This window comes from Camarhynchus parvulus, chromosome 6 (genome assembly GCF_901933205.1).
Source record: "Camarhynchus parvulus chromosome 6, STF_HiC, whole genome shotgun sequence".
Taxonomy (NCBI): Eukaryota; Metazoa; Chordata; class Aves; order Passeriformes; family Thraupidae; genus Camarhynchus; species Camarhynchus parvulus.
The window spans coordinates 11,220,969-11,239,070 of NC_044576.1; positions in this window are offsets into that span (position 1 = coordinate 11,220,969).

The window sequence follows — 18,102 nt, forward strand, 5'->3', positions numbered from 1 at the left end:
CCTCCATGTAACACTGAAGGAAAACATACAATTTCTAGTGAGGGCATTCACTGTTTTCCATCTTCAAGGTGAATATGTTGGTTGAGAAGCAATTGGGAGGATTTAAAGACTTGCTCTAAACTGCAGAACAAGTAAAGGGCTAGTGGCCAGAAGCTGATAAAAACTCAGCAAGCTGGGCAGGAGCAGGCTCAGCCCAGAAATCTGAGAAGTAACTTACATGACAGGGACATGGATCCTGCTTCCGAGTCTTTAGAAGATCTGTGCTTTTCCAGGGAGGTTGTTTCACAGTGCCCCTAACACAGGGTAGGTTTTTCAATTTTATCTTTTCAAATCCTGTGTGCTTGCTGTGTAAATGACTGATATTTCTTCCTTGCACCAGTAAAAAGAGAACATGCATTGTTTGCACAAAAATAGTGATCAGACATAAAAAGACCACAGTGAGAAAAAATGTGAACAAATACATAACATGTACAGACTCGAAGTTCATGATGACTCAAAGACTTCAGATGACTGAGGTTTTAACAGAGGACCTAATATCTTCCTAAAACTCTGAGAAGAGATCTTGTAAATATATCTGGTGCAGATGGAATGGAAACCAGAGCCAGTCGCAATGACTAGCAAGCAAGTTGAAAACCAGTTCGAAATAAAATAAGTACACAGTGAAATTACTTTAGGAGAAAACTTAATAGATTTATTATTTAGTCACTCACCATGAGGCTGAGCACTGTCCAAGGGAAACAAGGCAGAGGCATAAACTCCTGCTTCAATTTAAGTGGAAATTCTAACCAGCCCTCTGGCTAATGCCTTACACATATGTTGATGTCAATAACAAATTTCAAAACAAATCATCTATTGGGTTACAAAAATGCTGTGAAGACAGTAGACAATCAGCTGTTCTTCCTACTGGAGCAGCAAAATCAGTAACAGTGACTGAACTAATCTAAAATCTCACTCAACACTATAGTGCTTATATACATAACCAAATACATTTGGGGTTTTCTTAATCAACTGTGACTAATCAAGGTAATATTAAAATATATTAGAACAGGGAATCCTTTCTCAAAACTAGAGCCACAAAATAATTTGAAATCACATTAGTATTAGTTTGTAAAATGTAATTAAATTAATTTAAAATTCAGTGTTATGCAATTAAAACTTTAAGCCAATTGGCCAAATCATTAGCAAGGAATAAGTTAAATCAAAACAAGTGTTGCAGAAACAGTTCAGAATGATAAAGATACATGAATAATTTAAATATTTACCATGAAAACTAACCCAATCAAAGAGGAAGCTACTTGAATAAACAAACATGATTAGGAACAAAAAGCTGAAATAAACATTTCTTTAAAAAGTGAAACAGCAAAAGTGCAGGCTTTTATACTCTGAAGGAAGGAAAACAGTTTTCCTAATCACAGGTTTTAGAAGTTATTTTGCTTTCTCAAATGAAAGAGATGGGCAAAACAAGAGACTTAGCACTTTGGAGCTAATTCATCTCCTTGGTAGAGCTATACTGAAAGTTCTGAAATGTTTTCATTGAAAACAAAGTAAAAACCACCCTTCTGCTGGAATGCAAAGTATGAACTATTCAGAGTGTGGACAAACACCACTGCGTAACTCACAACTGCATTGTCCCAAAAAGTGTTACTGCATGAATGTAATGTTTAATAAAAGCAGTAGAAGAAACAGATGTCTCAATAAATTCTTTTAAAATTCATAAAAAATTATGGCATATCTCTGTCCTAATGATGCCATAGTGTGCGGCTTAGGGACTCTGATCAGACTGTCTGTTTTTGCAAACGGAGCAGATACACATGAATCAATCACGTCCACTCCAAAACAGGAGCATTCTTCCTTATGTCCTCCACTAAAATTAGTGCTGCACTACTAATGGCAATGAACAATGCTGACAAGCACCTGCAGTAGGGTGTAAAGTTAGTTTTAAATGTCTGTCTCTGGTCCCTTATCAGTAAGCTGCAGAGGGCAAATGGTGCTTAATGTCTCATCTCCCAAGAACAGCTCAGCCTGAGCAGTACTGAGCCACTGCTAAACTGTTTCTCATTAAACCATGGTGGCTCCAGTCTCAGCTTACAAAATAGAAATGTTCTTCCATAGAGGGAGGAGGAAAACAAAAATATTGACAACACTGGCAGGTCCTTCAACACTTATCAATGAGAGAAAACTCTCATTTAAAATAAGTTCTAAAGAATTAATCCACTTGGCTGAAAATATAACACTAAAAAAGAAAAGGAGTTGTAGGAAGTAGAGAGACTGCCACTAGAGAAAGTTCTGGATAACCTCACTTTAAAGCTGATTTGTCCAAATAATCTTAAACTAAGCTTTCCCTTGCTGGTTAGTGTAAATGTCTAAAGCACTAGGAAGTAGCATGAAGCCATAAATAAGTAAGTGATATTTAACCAATAAGACTTGTCACACAAATAACTTCTGGGCCATTAATTAATGTCTCAGGTGTATTGTAAAGCATGGGGCCAAAGGTCTGGATTGGCTTATCTCTCTCATAAAACAGGAATAATGAAAAATGTGGGAGGAGGACACCAGGGAAGAGTCAGACTCCTGCGTTTCCAGATGGATGTCGTGGTTAAAATACATCTCACAGCCAAGATGAGAGCTGTATTTTTGGTCAAAGACTAATTAATTTCTACTATTGGAAAGGTGACTGTATTTTGGTTTAAATGTAAATATTTACCTTTCAGCAATCACTAAATTAACTTATACACTCTGGCACAGGAATTTGAAAGCTTTGCACTCTCAAATTTACCAACAAATCAGCAAGCAATCTAAAGTATTTGGAGGGACATCTATGAGAATTGGGAGTTAACAATCTTTTAAAATCTGTGCCAAGTTTCTTGGGATAACAAGGAGCAGGAAGATGCTCCTTGCTATCCCAAGATAGTTCCCCAGTAGCAGAACTTTCTGGAGCCCCATGAAGCATTTTGAATAACTATATAGTCACTACCTGCATCTTTTTCTCAATAGTCATCTGTCACTGGGTTTTGTGAGCTGCTCTTTTTTGTTCTTGTATTTCCCAAGAAATGTGTCCCCTCTGCATGCTCACTACTTGCAGGGACAACTTTCACACCTCCCCCTTGGAGTTAAAGCACAAAGGCAGGGTGTTTGCATCACATCATTACAGCAGTTTGCAGCTTCAACATTACAATCAAAATCTAAAAGAGACCTTAAAACTATCTTCCAGATTCCAAAACCTCAGTTGGATTGACCCTTATTTCAGTGGTGCAAATTAACAGTAAGTGCAGGGAGAAAAAAAAATGTCCTTTCATTCGAGCAACATAATAGTTTTCCCATTTCAATGTCCATATTACAAAGTAACTATTTAACATTCTACTATGGATAATGATTAGATATAGCACACAATCAGAATTATCAATTTTCCTTAAGAAAAAAGAATTACAGCTTATACTAAATTTTTTTCAGTAAAAAAAGTAGAAACCGTTACATGCTCAGTCCTCAGAGCATTCAAATTCCTGAGATGCTCTGTTAGTCAAAGCATCACCATGTACATTTTATATAGAAGGTAATTTAGTTTGACAGCAATAATGTTTAATTTCTGGTAAGTGACTTGCTTCTCCTAACTGTGTAGCAGTAAAAAGCTGTGAGAAAACCCTTAAAGTAAAAAAATATTTTTATGTGTTTTTCTTTTTCAGGTACAACAAACTACCCAAAGGATTTTACCAGACACTTTCATCTCAATATTGATTAGGGGATGAAGGAATTTGTTGAACTTGTTGTGTTTTAATTGATTTTCTAGTCATGGACATTATGACTCCCCATTTGTTGGCTGTCACAGATACTGATCAACAAAGGAATACTTAGATATAATGAACCAAGCAACCTCCACAGGCACAGGGAAAAAGCCACAAAGTTAGCCTCAGTCCTCAGACAATTCTCAGGGTAACCTGTAAACATTATTAAATAGCTGACTGAAAGAAGAGGTGAACAATCCTTATGCTGATCTCTTTGTTGGTAGCAAGCCTTGTTTTATCAAACATACACCTTCCAGAATAGTAAAAAACAAAAAAAGCCACATCTAATGAAGAGCTGTGTTCTTCCAGTTCTGTGTTTCCTTCAACTTCCCATTGAAGCAGTGGTTTGCTACTCACCAGTAACTCAGGTTAACATAAAATACTGTTGGAGTATCTTGGAGAGTATCACACTGATAAAGCAGCTTGGAAAAATGTTACATTCATCAGAGGTTTCTTCATCTACTATTTCATATTTCTAAACATTTGCTGATCTTTAAAGCAACAAAATAGTTAAAAGTCCAGTGCTGAAACGAGGCTGGACTGAAAACTTTCCCAGCAAATGACCCAGCAGTGGCGTGCAGGGATTTGTAGCACACCATGATGTCACACCCAGCAGCTGTACAGAGGGGAGCTCTGCTGAAAGGCCACTGACAACACACGAGATACACTGGGGAGAAGGTTTTTTCTGACTTGCTCGCTAATCCTCCTCCTCCTCACAGCTGACAGCGCTGACACCTCAGACAAGGCTGAAAATTAACTGTCCTTATAAAACAAATGAACAAGAGTTTTGTAAAGCTGAATAGGCTTTGAGCTTATGAGTTCTGCTGGCTGGCAACTCATCTTTGAGTAAGGGTCTCAAGAACTTTTTTAAAACAGCTTTTCTAAGAGTTTGTGTCCTTTTTCTGAATTTTTCAGTCTTTTGTTTCCCATTCTCATGAAACAAGTCATCTGCTAAACAGCTTAGCTCTTAAAATGCCTGAAAGCAGAATGAACACACATATTTTTCTTCTAAAAGCTCCAACTCATTTTAGGATTATTTTAATTAGGGTTGAATTTTCTTGTTTTGATAAAGAAAAAAATATTTCCAAACAGTGTTCACAGACTGAAAGTAACTGCATCATTGCCAGAGCCTTTTAAAATAAAAAAGCAGAAACAGCAGAAGTCTGGGTAGACAAGTGACCTCATAAGAAGGGTTGCTGGTGAGTATTCTGCCACAGAACAAAAGCTGTACATGTTTTTTAAGAAATGTGTTTTTACAAATTGCCTGGAAGTTGTCCTGGATGTACCAGAGGGCAGAGGAAAGAGGTTGCTGGCTAATGAACCATGGAATTACAAAAGGTGAAAATGAAAGAGGCATATCAGGTTAATAATGAACTGTGCAATACCTGTACAGACTTACCATTTTTCTGACATTTCTCTCACTGTTTTAAATGTCTGAACCTTGTGGGTTCCTATATCTTCCCTTGAGACTCAGTTCCACTGTCTAAATAAAACTTCCTGTCAGGAAATTTTTCATGATGTTCAGCCTAAATTCCTCTTTTCTCAACAGCAATACATTATTCCATGTTATAAGCCCTTCTTCTGCAAGATGATAAATTATTCTTAATTTTTAATGTTTATCCTTCACAAAAAGTTATTAACCATTATGTTCTTAACTGTCTGTCAGTCAGCCAAGCTTTAAACATACAGATCCCATAAATCTGATATAATGCTAGATTTTTTCCTCTACTGTCCCTGAAATTGCATTACATTATTTAATGCTGAGATTCCCATACAAGGGGGAAGGTAAGCAGGTGGCTTGTAGATTATTTTTACCCCAAATAATATTATTTGTTCCTCAAGCAAAAATTGGTGTTTGGCTAGAAAAAAGAAAAGCAAAATCCACAGCTGCTCTATCAGGATTCTGGTTTCTCAATTCTGCTTTAAATCTAAGAAATACTCAACTTCCTCCTAGTCTATAGCAATAATTAAATTACAATGGCCCTTCCAGTGGATGACATAAATAGCAATTGCCTGCTAGCATTTCAGTCTTTAGTCCTCCTGAGCTTTCCAGGTGTTGCTGACATAACTGGAATACAAATACCTGTAGCATGTTACATCTGTGTACACTTTATAAGCACTCAAAACAACTATTATTACTGTATTAAGCATATATGCAAATCTTGGCAGAGGCTAAAAATCCAGCACACAAACACAGGCTTAATGGAAAATCCTTCAGAACTGATCCACCACTGCGAGTGAAGTTCTCATGGGACTAGATTTTGGTATTTTGGTATGTTCTTTCCCAATATTCATTCAAATCACATTCTATCACAATATTTAAGTGCCTAGTTCCTGAAATAATTTGGACCCAGGTTGCGATAGATCATTTTGAAGCAGCAAACAAAAATGTGTTTAATTTGAGAAGCAATTTTTCTTCATCAGTTTCATTAATATCTTCTAAAGAGAACAATAGATACCTTGCTTTTTTATATTTTTCTCCTCATATATCTGGTGAGAGTCAAGACAAAGTATGAGTGGGGAAAAAACATCAGCAAAAACTGTATGCATTTATTATTGCTCAGTAATAGCCACACAGAAGACCAATAGACAAAAATTTGGAATAAGTTTGACCCAGCTGGAAAGGGAGAATATCTTTGCTCTACAGGCCAGGTCCATTACAGACTGGCTGTGGGATTTTTTTTTTGTTTTAATGCTGCAAACAGGATACTTGATCACCAGTATTTCTCAGTATGGCTCTTTCTATGACTGTTTTCCAAATCTTTTCCTTATTTCCCGGTAGACTTCCAGTATTACATAGCAATTTCATATTGTATATAGGACTACGGAAGTAATGAAAGCAAAAGCATCACTGTGATTGCCTACAAAAGGGTTATGAATAGGAACAACAATGAGAAACATAATGGATTCCTTCACCTGCAATGAAAACTAACTTGACTTTACCTAAAACACTTTCAGGGTCAAAAGGCTCTGCAGTTCTAGTCAGTTCTCACAATGAGGAAGAAAAAAAAAAGCACATTGCTTGCATTAAGTCAAAACAACAAAGAATTTGCATTTGAAATCTGAAAGAATGACAAAAGAAGACATTAGGAAATACTTAGTTTGGTCACCTTTACAAATGAAATCTCTATACAGCCTTAAAATGAGGAGGATTAACTGGAAGATTATTTAAGGTCTCTTTCTGACAACACCATTGCCTCAATATATACGTTCCTTTTTCTTCACTCTTCAATCTCATAGAGATTTCACTACTTTCAGTACTTTAGTGGGACACAAACACATTCTAATTTACATTTAGCTAACATTAACTTTCTTGCTAGTTAGAAGCATTTATGCTTCTAGAGAGGATACAGTAAGCATATGCAAGCATCTGATCAGTTTCCAGTTCTTGTACCTTCTGTACTTCATGAACACACATTTAAATATCAACTTACCTTCTGCACTTCCTGCACTTTCTGCACACACATATATCAACATTTTACAATTAATAAGCTCTGGTTTAAAGCCCTCATGTCAATTCAAGGACAAATTATTACAGCAGTAGCTAGAGCCAATTTGGATCAGGCTTAGGCAAATTTAGAATAGACTAGTTTTAAAGATAGGTGAAAATGCCTCAGTCTGAACACATATTATCTAGTGATGTCCACATATGTGGTGGAGAAACTAATGCAATAATATAAATATATTTAAAATTTTCAGTTCAATCTTTAACTGAATGTAGGGGAAAATGTACCATTATTGTTATACTTAATGGATTGAATTGTTTGCTTACCAGATTATATGTGCTTGATGAAACTCTGAAAATCAGCAGTGGAACACCAAGGCCATGTTTACCATATTTGTTCAACAGATCTGTAGAGCCCCATTTCTTGCCCTGTCTCTGGGAGAGCTCAGCCCAAGGCTGAATGCTGGCCATCCTATACCTGCAGCCTCAGAAGCAAGGCAAGTTGGCAGCCAGCAAGAGCTCACAAACTTGCAGGACAGACACAGGCCAAATTTCTCCCACTTGGCATAAGTAAGCTCATTGCTCTTGTTGGCTGTTAATGTACCAGTGACTACCACATCCCCTTTTAAACAAGAACACACTCACAAGAATTATCTCAGACAAATGTCTGAAGAGCAAAGCAGGGGCCAGAAAAATAATTCTAACCATGCTTAACCCTAAATCCAATAGTAATTAAGACCTAACTCTGAGGTTTCTTCCTTCTTTTTGACACAGTCTGTTGACCAATAGTCATCTTCATGGCTCACTGAAAGAACTCAGTAGGCTGCTGAGTAAAGCCGGAAGACCATTCTTTGCTTCCAGTCTTGCAGCACTGAAAGTATCATTGTTCACAGTTAAAGGTTACACACTGTTATTTTTTGCTTTGGAGAACACAATACAAAGGCCTGCTCCAAGGACCATTGTATTTTTTTGATTTGTATTCATTGGACATTATGCTACTTTGGAATCAGGCTTTACCTCTGTAAATATCAGAAAGCACTGCTGAAGAAGTAATGCATGTCAAGTGGCCTGCAATCCTTGAACAAAGCAGACCTTGCTCTCCCCATCATCATTATTCACCAGACATGGCAGAATGAAAGGCTGAAAGGATCAAAGAGCAGAGCACCAGCAGTATCTACGAAAAATTGACAGTGGAAGCAACACCACTAATCAAGGCCAAAATACAGGACATCATAAAGGACAGACATTCAGGCTCTCTGGCTTAGCTGACATCATTTAAACTGGGACCAGTTGAGTAAAATGAAAGAAGGTACTTTAAATACAAGGCAAGTTTTAAGTAAAATAAGCAAAAGCAAAATTGCACCTGATAAAATTAAAAATAAAACTAAACATGAATTGATTACAGTTAACATCAGTCTCTACCGAATTTTTCTGATCCTTCTTCCATAGCAGATAACTGTTACATATACATAGAAATATATCAAATTAATATTGCCTTTTCAATCTTACATTTTAGATTTTTGTATTCTCTTATGTTTCCTTTAAGTACCACTTGACAAAGTAGCAGCTCTCATCTCCCAAAAAAAAGCTAGGAAGAAAATTAAAGAAATATACTGATACTGTCATAAATTGTCAAAAGAAAATGATTGAGAGAAAAAGCTCTGGCTGCTGTCCTAACCAGTACTGACTTTCATAACCTCTTTTTCTAGAACTTGTGTGCTTGTCAATACAACCATTTCTATAGAAGCAAAATCTCACTACATTTTACTTTCTAATTACTTTGTACCCTAAGACAAAAATTCATTTACTTTCATTGTAGTCAACATTCATTGCCTGTAATGCTAAACAAAGAAAACAGCTGAGTGACCAGAACTGTCTGATACTAAATAGAAAAAGTTAGGCAACTATGAAAAATTGTGTTTTCTTTTTCCAAGAAACAAGCAAGTCATTTAGATATACTAACATTCTTTGAACTTGACCCAGAAAGTTTAGCTCTAGTGCAGAAGTAATTTAGTTTCACCAGCTCATTCAAGCACTGACTTCTCCACCTGAAGTGCCAAGGTTTCCCAGAAATGAGTGCTAGGCTGGCTGGTTACAGTCTGAACCTTGGGCTTCTTGCCTACCAGTTAACACACAGAGGTTAGCAAAAACCTGAAAACTGAGTAAAGCCTTTAACCATCATCAAAATGCCCACATTTAGCAGTAAACCCTCTGAATAATACAGTCCATTTTCCATTACTACAGTCAGTGTCCCCAGAGTCAGTTCTCACAACTGCAAAACACTTGCAGATTCAAGTTAAATATTTTAACTAGATCAAGTAGAGTGGGTTAGTTTGCTGTTCTGAAAAGTACCTCAAAGGAATTTCAGCTGAATGAACTAAAGAAAGATATTCTACGGTCTCAGATTCACAATATTCAAGTATTTAACTATTTTGAACAAATAAAATATAATTAAAGCTGCAAATATGAAGTCTTTAGACTAGTAATTTTCACAGCCAGGGACAATAGGCAGAGAATAATCTGTCATTTTCATGATTGACCTGTAGACTTTGTAGGAAGCCATGTTTACAGTTTCAATCTAAGTTGAGACCAATAATTGTTTACAATTATTCTATGTAAGATAGTGGAAGATACTCTAATACAAAAAAACCCATGTAAAACAGACGAAAATGAAAAATGTTTAGACAAAAGTCAAACTGCCTGTTTCAAATGCTTTGACCTGATAGCAACAGGAAGTATAAACCCTCAAGGACTGTCTTGCAATTAAACATTTAGAATGATAAATGAATTATCATAATAAACACTTAGCATTCAGGTAGAAAATGACTAAGAAAACCACTTTTGCCCATTTGTGGTTTTTTTAAAAGAAGGTCAGCTTCTTTTTCAATCTAAGGTAAAACTCATTCTTTATATAATTCATTATCCATTGACAAAGAGGTTGATTGCACCAGGAATAAATGTGACCCATTTCCTTCAGAATGCCTTCAACTCCTCTGCCGTTCTGTTCAGAATACAACAAAATAGCTTCCCAAACAGAAAAATGGAAGCAGTAGTGTTACAATTTTACTAATTAGAGATCTATTTCAAAGGAAAGGATTGTCTCAAAAGTACACATTTCTCTGGGTAAACATCACAGCATTAATAACACAAATATTTTTGTGTTTCTACTTCTTCAATTGGATCTGTGAAACCAAAGACAATCCCTTTCCTTATAATTCTAAGGCTATCCAAGTCATTTGACATATAATCAGTGCTAATTGTAGCAGTTAACATTATATCCTCTAATTACTTTCCTGACAGGACTTAGCCAAGTGAATTCCTAGTGTTCTGTTTTCTCTTCCAGACTGTAGTTTAAAATAAAATAAATACTACTTCACTTGCATTATTCTATCTGAAGTTTTTAATGTAATTTGAGGAAAACTATATTCTACATGACAGCAGCTTTAGATCAAATGCAGCTGAAGGAAGTGTACCTCCTCTATGCAGTTTTGTGGTCCTTGTACTATTTCTTCATGTTGCAAAATAAGCAAACATGAGACATTAATATTTTCATATTTTATTACTGCTCTCTTCATGATAGTGTGCCTGGCACATCTGGTAAATGACCTAAGAAGTTTTACTATAATAAGAAGTTCTTTTTTAAAAACTAGAGGCAAGATAAATCACACCTGGTAATGCTCACACTCACATAATCTGTTCTACAACCAGCTGCCCTTCATGCAAGGCAGTGGTTGATATTGTTACCTGCAACCTGCTGCTTTCTCCTGCACAGTTCATGTTCTTTCCATCATCCCTTCACATCCCAGGTAACTTCTGTGCAAATCAAACGAAATTAATTTCACTTGCCAAGTTCCAGTCCTTAACATATTTTGTTACATCATCATATTGATATTTCAGTGGGAAAGAATTAAATAGGATAAGCAGCTTTGTTTGCCATTCATGTTACTGCTTAATAGTAATACATTACTATTTCATGCAATACCCAGCCTGATGATAAAAGAATCAGAAAAAATCCTTTGTTTTGTTATGCTTGATCTTCCACTCCAACTGAATTTAATTTAAAAGTATAATAAGCCAACAGAAAATATTTTTCCCTAATTGAGATGTACCATCTGCTCCAGTAATCAGCAAAACACATCTCAACTCATTCAGATGTTTGATGCACTACTTTTGTACAACTGACAACAGGAAATGTGAACATGATTAGAATACAAAGTAATGTTTTGTCCTAGCAATACTTGTTTTACACATGCACTCAGTGGAGTCACTTCGGAGAAAACTAGTTGGTCCTCCTATTCTTCTACCCTAAATAAATTTCCTAAGTATTTCATTCTCACAGAGTCTAAAATAGTAATTTTATCTGCTAGCCACTGACAAAAAAATGAATTTAAATGCATTTTTTTACTTGGAAACATCTGAAACCTGTTATTTTTTACACATAATTGGCACAAAGATTATCTCTGCTGATGACTTAGAGAAAACTGCATTCTAAACTACCCCTCCATAGTTTGAAATGTCTTCCAATTTTTATAAACTCCAATCCTATGATTCGGTAAAATATTTAAAATTTGGAAGTGAATTTGGTAGTTTGAAATAGGAATCACTCCACGTACTAAACCAAATATGGTTCAAAGCTGTGGGTTTGAGGTCTGTACTATTTTAGCTTATATTATCCTGTCAATATTGAAAGTATTTTGGTCCATGTAGAGCACAGGACTTGTTCCAGAAAGATGTCTGCACCCCGGTAAGTGTGTTAGTTGAAAGAGGACTAAGTCTACAGAACAACCTGCATTCAAGATAGACAGGGGCTTCTCTACCAGAGAAACACTTTAAAACTTAAGGCAAAACAACTGAAAGAATAACATTAAAGAAGTAACTGTACCCAAATAAATCTTCCTTTGTAGAAGGATTAATCTGTCGTGAATCAATGATATTTTGTCTTAATCCCTTTGTGTACCTCTTACAAGAAAAGGATTCTGTCTTGTAGGACAAGGATAAGACACAGATACTTAAATGTCATACAAAGAGAGTTTTCCCTTTGATGTTGTGTGAGCTACACGTGGAAATCCCTCTTAATTCAGGACCACCGTCGATCAGGACAATCAATAGGGATTTTCTGCTTTAGAAGACAGTTATAAAGTTTAAGGCTACTTTCTCTAGGAAATACACATTTTAGCTCAATTGAGTCAATTATTTGAAATAGTTTGAGTGTAAAGTTCTTATTTTGAATGTAGTTTCACTTCATGTGAGATTGTTCCATGTTTATGTTGACAAAGGTTTTGGATTTGTAGAGTTGGTTTTCCTGTTCTTGACACGAAAGAGGGACCAAAGGCTGATGCTGTTTCTAAGGTTAAAAAGTGAAAGAAAAATTGTTTTTGAAGCACCACAAAAGCTATATAATGACAAAATTTATGTTTTAATTCTTCTATTAAAAAGATAAGCAAGAGAAAGTTAAAAAGTTATGTACACATTTCCTTTTTCTCATGTCTTAGAATCTATGCAAAGAAATATGACTTCAGAGCTCTGGTCCTTTAAATTCCCTTCTCTGCCAAAACCCAGTGTTCTTTTTAATTTAAATTATCAGAATTATAATAAGTGGGGGGGGGGTGTTGTTTTATCTAAGAGATAAATGTAGAAAAAATGAAGAAGTCTTCAAGAGGAAGAAAGATGGTGTGAGGAGGCTTGAAGAGGTGCACAAAGGCCCATCTATTCTTGTAATATCTTAGCATCTTTCAGTAATAATAATTCTCAGTACTGTGCTTTTTAATCTCAGCTCAGATCTGATGGGAAGATTCCATCTATTTTAGAGGCAACAAAAGTACTAAAAGCCAAGCAGTTCAGGAGCAGGGCTCAAAAGACAATCAAGTGATTCCATTATCGCACTGAGTAGTCCACCAAATTATTCCAATTAACATTAATCAAGTGTTGCTAGTTGCTAAGATAACAACTGGTATGAATCAAATACTTTTCAGCCCAACTGACAGATTTCAGAGGTTTTGTATCTTAACTGACAACACTACTGTAAAGTTCAACATTCACCAAGACACTTTGTTTCAGTTCCATTTTAGTTTTGTTTGCAGTAACATGTTTCATCTTTTCAATCTTGCAGTGAGGATGTACTAAAATTTCAGATTTTGTAAATTGTCTCCTTTGCTTGGTATTATTTAGCTGTGAACATTTTTATTGATTTTTGGAGAATGATAACATTTTTTATTGAACCAAATTCTTAACTTCAGAAATAAAATTACTAAAAACACCTAATCAATTGAAGTTTGCTATATTTCAGTATTTTTAATCTGTTTGAAAAAAATTGACCCCATATTTTGCAAGTTTTTCACAAGCTCCTAATTCCAATGAAAACAAAGGCATACAAATAAACCTGTATCAGAAGGAAATGTTTTGTTTCCCAGTTTTCTCCTCTAATTGAAAGAAAGCAAAGATGCTTCCCATTAACAAAATGTTTATATGGAAATCAACAACTACAAAAATTAATTAGAAATCAAATATCTGATATTTGGCCTTCTTCTGTCCTTCCATCAATGACATTATTAGTGTGCTGGCTCTGCATAAACACTTGCACATTGTCATCACATGAAATATTTGATTTTCCTTAAAACAAGGCTATTAACGTTCTCCCACCATTTTAGAGAGAATAAGACAGCCTAATCTCCTTCCTAGTTATGCAGTTCAAAATGCCTTATAGTATGAATATATTTACCTCACACTTTTTTGATGTGCTGTTCTCAGTCTTGATTTTCAACTTTTATCAATGGGAAGAAAGACTTAAATTAATATTTTGTTTCAGTTTATATGTGGTCTTATGTCACACAAGGCTCTCATATAAAAAAGCACATTTTCTCAGTCAGTAAGACTGGGCAAAGGAAGAGTCAGAAGAGAAAGAGAGAGGCACAATAACAATATCTCATGCATGAGCTCCAGCTTTAAAATTCTCTGTGCAAGCGTGGAATCCTAACCATACAACACACAATAATTCCAGTTCTACACTCATGTGGGTTATATGAGTCTAAATAATGGATGTGAGTTAAACCATGCAAAAACATCACATCTTCCATAATTTTCCTATTAATCTTTACATATAAATACTAACAAGCAGGCTACAAATCTGCTGTACTCGCAATATGTTGAGTTCTCAGCTGTCTCCCCTGACAATGTGTGAATACAGGCTGTGCAAAAGTCATTGTCACCCACAGGGAGGTGAGTGCTAGCCTTCTTTTCAGCATTTCAGGGTCCTACCTTGGGACCTATTAGCAAGAAGGCAGACTGCTTTATTATTTGAAAAGCTGTTCACTATGATTTATGGCCTTGTATTAGCCTCCTCATCTTGAGATATTAGACAATCATACTTTGTCATGGACAATCTGAGGTGGGGAAAACACAGAGCATTCATCTTCTCTTGCCATCCAGGACACTTCTTTTCATCTATTGTTTTTTCCTCTGGCATATCATTTCCTTGTAATCAATTTAAATTGAAAACTTTAATGACCTTCCCTGAGCATTACACGGTCTTTTCACCTACTCTGAGGGTTTTTCTGCAACGAAATTAAAACCCCAAAGCCTTTTAAACTTTACAGTATTTTCCCTACCAAAAAAAAAGCATACTAGTCTCATTTGTGATTATGAAAGGATTTTAGAAAATTACCAATTAAGCAGACCCAAAATACCCAGTATAAACAATTCCACATTTTAAGTTTGTGGTTTAACCCCAGCTGGCAAATAAGCACCACGTAACCGCTTGCTCACTCCCCATTTCTCAGCCAGGGGAATGGGGAGTAGAATTGGAAAAAGGTAAAACCCTTGAGCTAAAAATTGTTGAAAAATTGAAATAAAGTAAAATGCCATAACAATAATAAAAATTAAAAGGAGAGACAGAGAGAAATAAATCCCAGGAAAGACAAGTTATGTACAATACAGCTGGTATTATACATACCAGCTGACTGATGCCCAGTCCTTCCTCAAGTACTGACTGGCACTTTCAGGCCAACTCCCCCAGTTTGCATGCTGGGCATGACAGTCTGTGGTGTGGAATATCCCTTTGAACTTCTCAGGACAGCTGTTCTGGATTTCCTCCCTCCCACTTCCTGTGCACCTCCTCACTGGCAGAGCAGGGGAAACAAGTCTCTGACATAAACACTGCTAAGTCACTACTAAAACAATGTATTATCAATATTATTCTCATAGATAATTCAAACCACAGCACTATAGCAGCTACAAAGAATAAAATTAATCCTATTCCCAGCCAAAACGAGGACTATATCCACCCCTTGTTCCATACCATTTATGCCATGCCTAGGTCCCATATTTTGCACCACACTCCAGTTAGCTACCATCATGATTCTTGGTCCTTTGAAATACACACACATACACATGGAGGTATCATTCCCTGAGGCTATGCACCATTCCTGTGGGAGTCCGCTGAGTTAATTTATTCCATGACTTTGGGCTCCACCTGTCATAATTGTTGTTCAGGGCAAAAAAATTGGAGTGGTTTTGGGTTGCTGCATCATGAAGCCAGTTCTGGTCCCATCACTGCTGGGCTTGTCCCATTCATTTTTCATTAATCTGGGTGATTTCTGCTATAGCATCCTTGACATTGCCTATAGTCATCACTGAAGTGATTATATACAGTGTTACATAGCAATTAGCACCACACAATTTACTTTATTAGCTAGCATCACCTAAAATCCAGTCCCCTTGAGATACTCATCAGTCTTCCCCATCTTCACCTAAGCTAGCAAACAACTACATGCAAAATAGGTGCAGAATGAGAACAGATACTGACATCTGGAACCACTGTGCGACAAAGCAACTGCACGCCTTAGGCAGAGTCTGCTGCAGGTCATTTGAAATGATAAACCAAAAGGTCACAGAGGATATAATAACTGATCTTTGCCACTGCCTTTCTGAAGGATGTATCACCTGAGGACACACACAAAATTGTTCAACAGCATTAGTGGAGTCATAGCAATGCAAACTCATTGAAAAAGTGAAGTTGTATAAAGACATTATAGATGTTTTTATGAAACCTTGGAAACAAAAGAGTTTGGCTTTCCTCTGTGGGCGGTAGATGAACATGGCTTAATCTTTTGTCTTTTTACCCTCAAAGTAAAGGCCTTTCACTGGGAGCCCCAGTGTATTCCCTCATACTAGGAAGAGAATAGGAGGAAAAAAAGCGGGTATTTATGGATTAATAAATAAAAAGACCAAAAAACCCACCATACTTCACTATCATAAAAGCCCAAGGACTTTTTTTTTTGTCCTCCCATTTACAAACAAGAAAAACAAAACAGAACGAAAACAATCTGATAGACAGACCAAATCAAGTGGTTTGTGATAAAAATCATCCCCCACAACAGTAGGAAAGCTGTGCTGGGCTGCTTGTCTTGAGGAAGAGCATCTGATTGAACTGAGGACTCCCATTGCTATGTGTGTCCTAATACTAGGCCATCAACAATTCCAAAGTGCTCTCATGTCTTTTCATCAACAAATTCTCTGTTGATACCTCAGAAACCTCTCCAACAGTATCTGAAGGAAAGTATCATTTTTTCCAAAAAGTTTACATTTCAAGCACTCTGAACCACACTAACTCTGCATGGGATCAGGTCTTTGATTCTCCCATCTATATGCCTGAGCTGAATTCAGAGCAGAGAGAAATAATTCTGAGCATTGACGTGTCCTACAAGTTCAAGTACCACTGACTCAGACAACCTGGGCATTGAGAACCTAAAGGCTGAGTGAAATATCAGTAGTATTTCAGTCTCAAAGTACCACTGATAGTTTTGAAATGATCTTTCTGGTTTTTTACCCTTACTTTTGCCAGTTATACAAAACAGCATAGCATCATGTAGCACATCTTCAAGCTGTGCTAAGCAGCATCACATGAAGCTGTCAAATTTACTCCAAAGACCAAAAATGCTATGCCAAAACAGCATGAAAATTTAACTGGCTGACTGATAAGGCTTCTGTTTGCATTATTATTTTAGGATCTGACATAAATGTAACAAATGCTTTGGTGAAATAATTAAACCAGAAAAAACTGTCAACAATTCCATGAGTACATTACTTTTGGAAACAAGGCTAAAACTCCTAATCTCTGTAGTCATTTTGAGACTGCCATTTCTCATCAGCCAAAAGGTGCCATGTAAATTGTGCCATTATAGATACCCTTGCATCATCATAAATTTTTCTGCAGGCAGAGACAGATGAAAAGATGACTTTTGAGATATGTTCTTCTGCTCACAGAAAATCATGCCCACTGAAGTCTTAGATATAGAAATAGCCTCTCTCTTGTCCTGTCTGTTAACCCTTTGAACTTGTTTAAAATGTCTTTACATCAAAAAGCTTTGAGATGGCTGTCTTGCTGAAATCACATGGTTAGAGTTGGGCAGTTTGGGAGGAGGAAGTGTGGATAATGTGTTTACACAAAATAGTCCCGGGCTGATAAACATGGTAGTGAATCCAAGTTAACAAAAAAAAAAAAAAAAAAAATTTAGAAGTCTGTATTTTCTAGTTGAAAAACCTTTAAAAACCCCAACCTGTAAAACTTAAATAAACTTCAAACATTTTGGTGATTCATTTTGCTTCAGTGAACTTGAAAAACTGAGTTGTGGGGTATCTTTGTAGTTTAAGAATAAAGTACTTACGTCCTGGTTCAAGTGAGATAGTTCATCAAGCAAAGACTGAACAAAACAAAAATAGGGAAAAAAAAAAGCCTGTTTGCTCTGGTCTTATGTTAGTGACATACCTGAACTATTCAGCTGCCAGCCGGAAGAACATCAGGCAGCCACCCTACCTGGGGAAGAGCAATGGTCAGGAGGAATGATGTGCTGGACAGTAAGCCAGTCCAATAACCAATTAGAA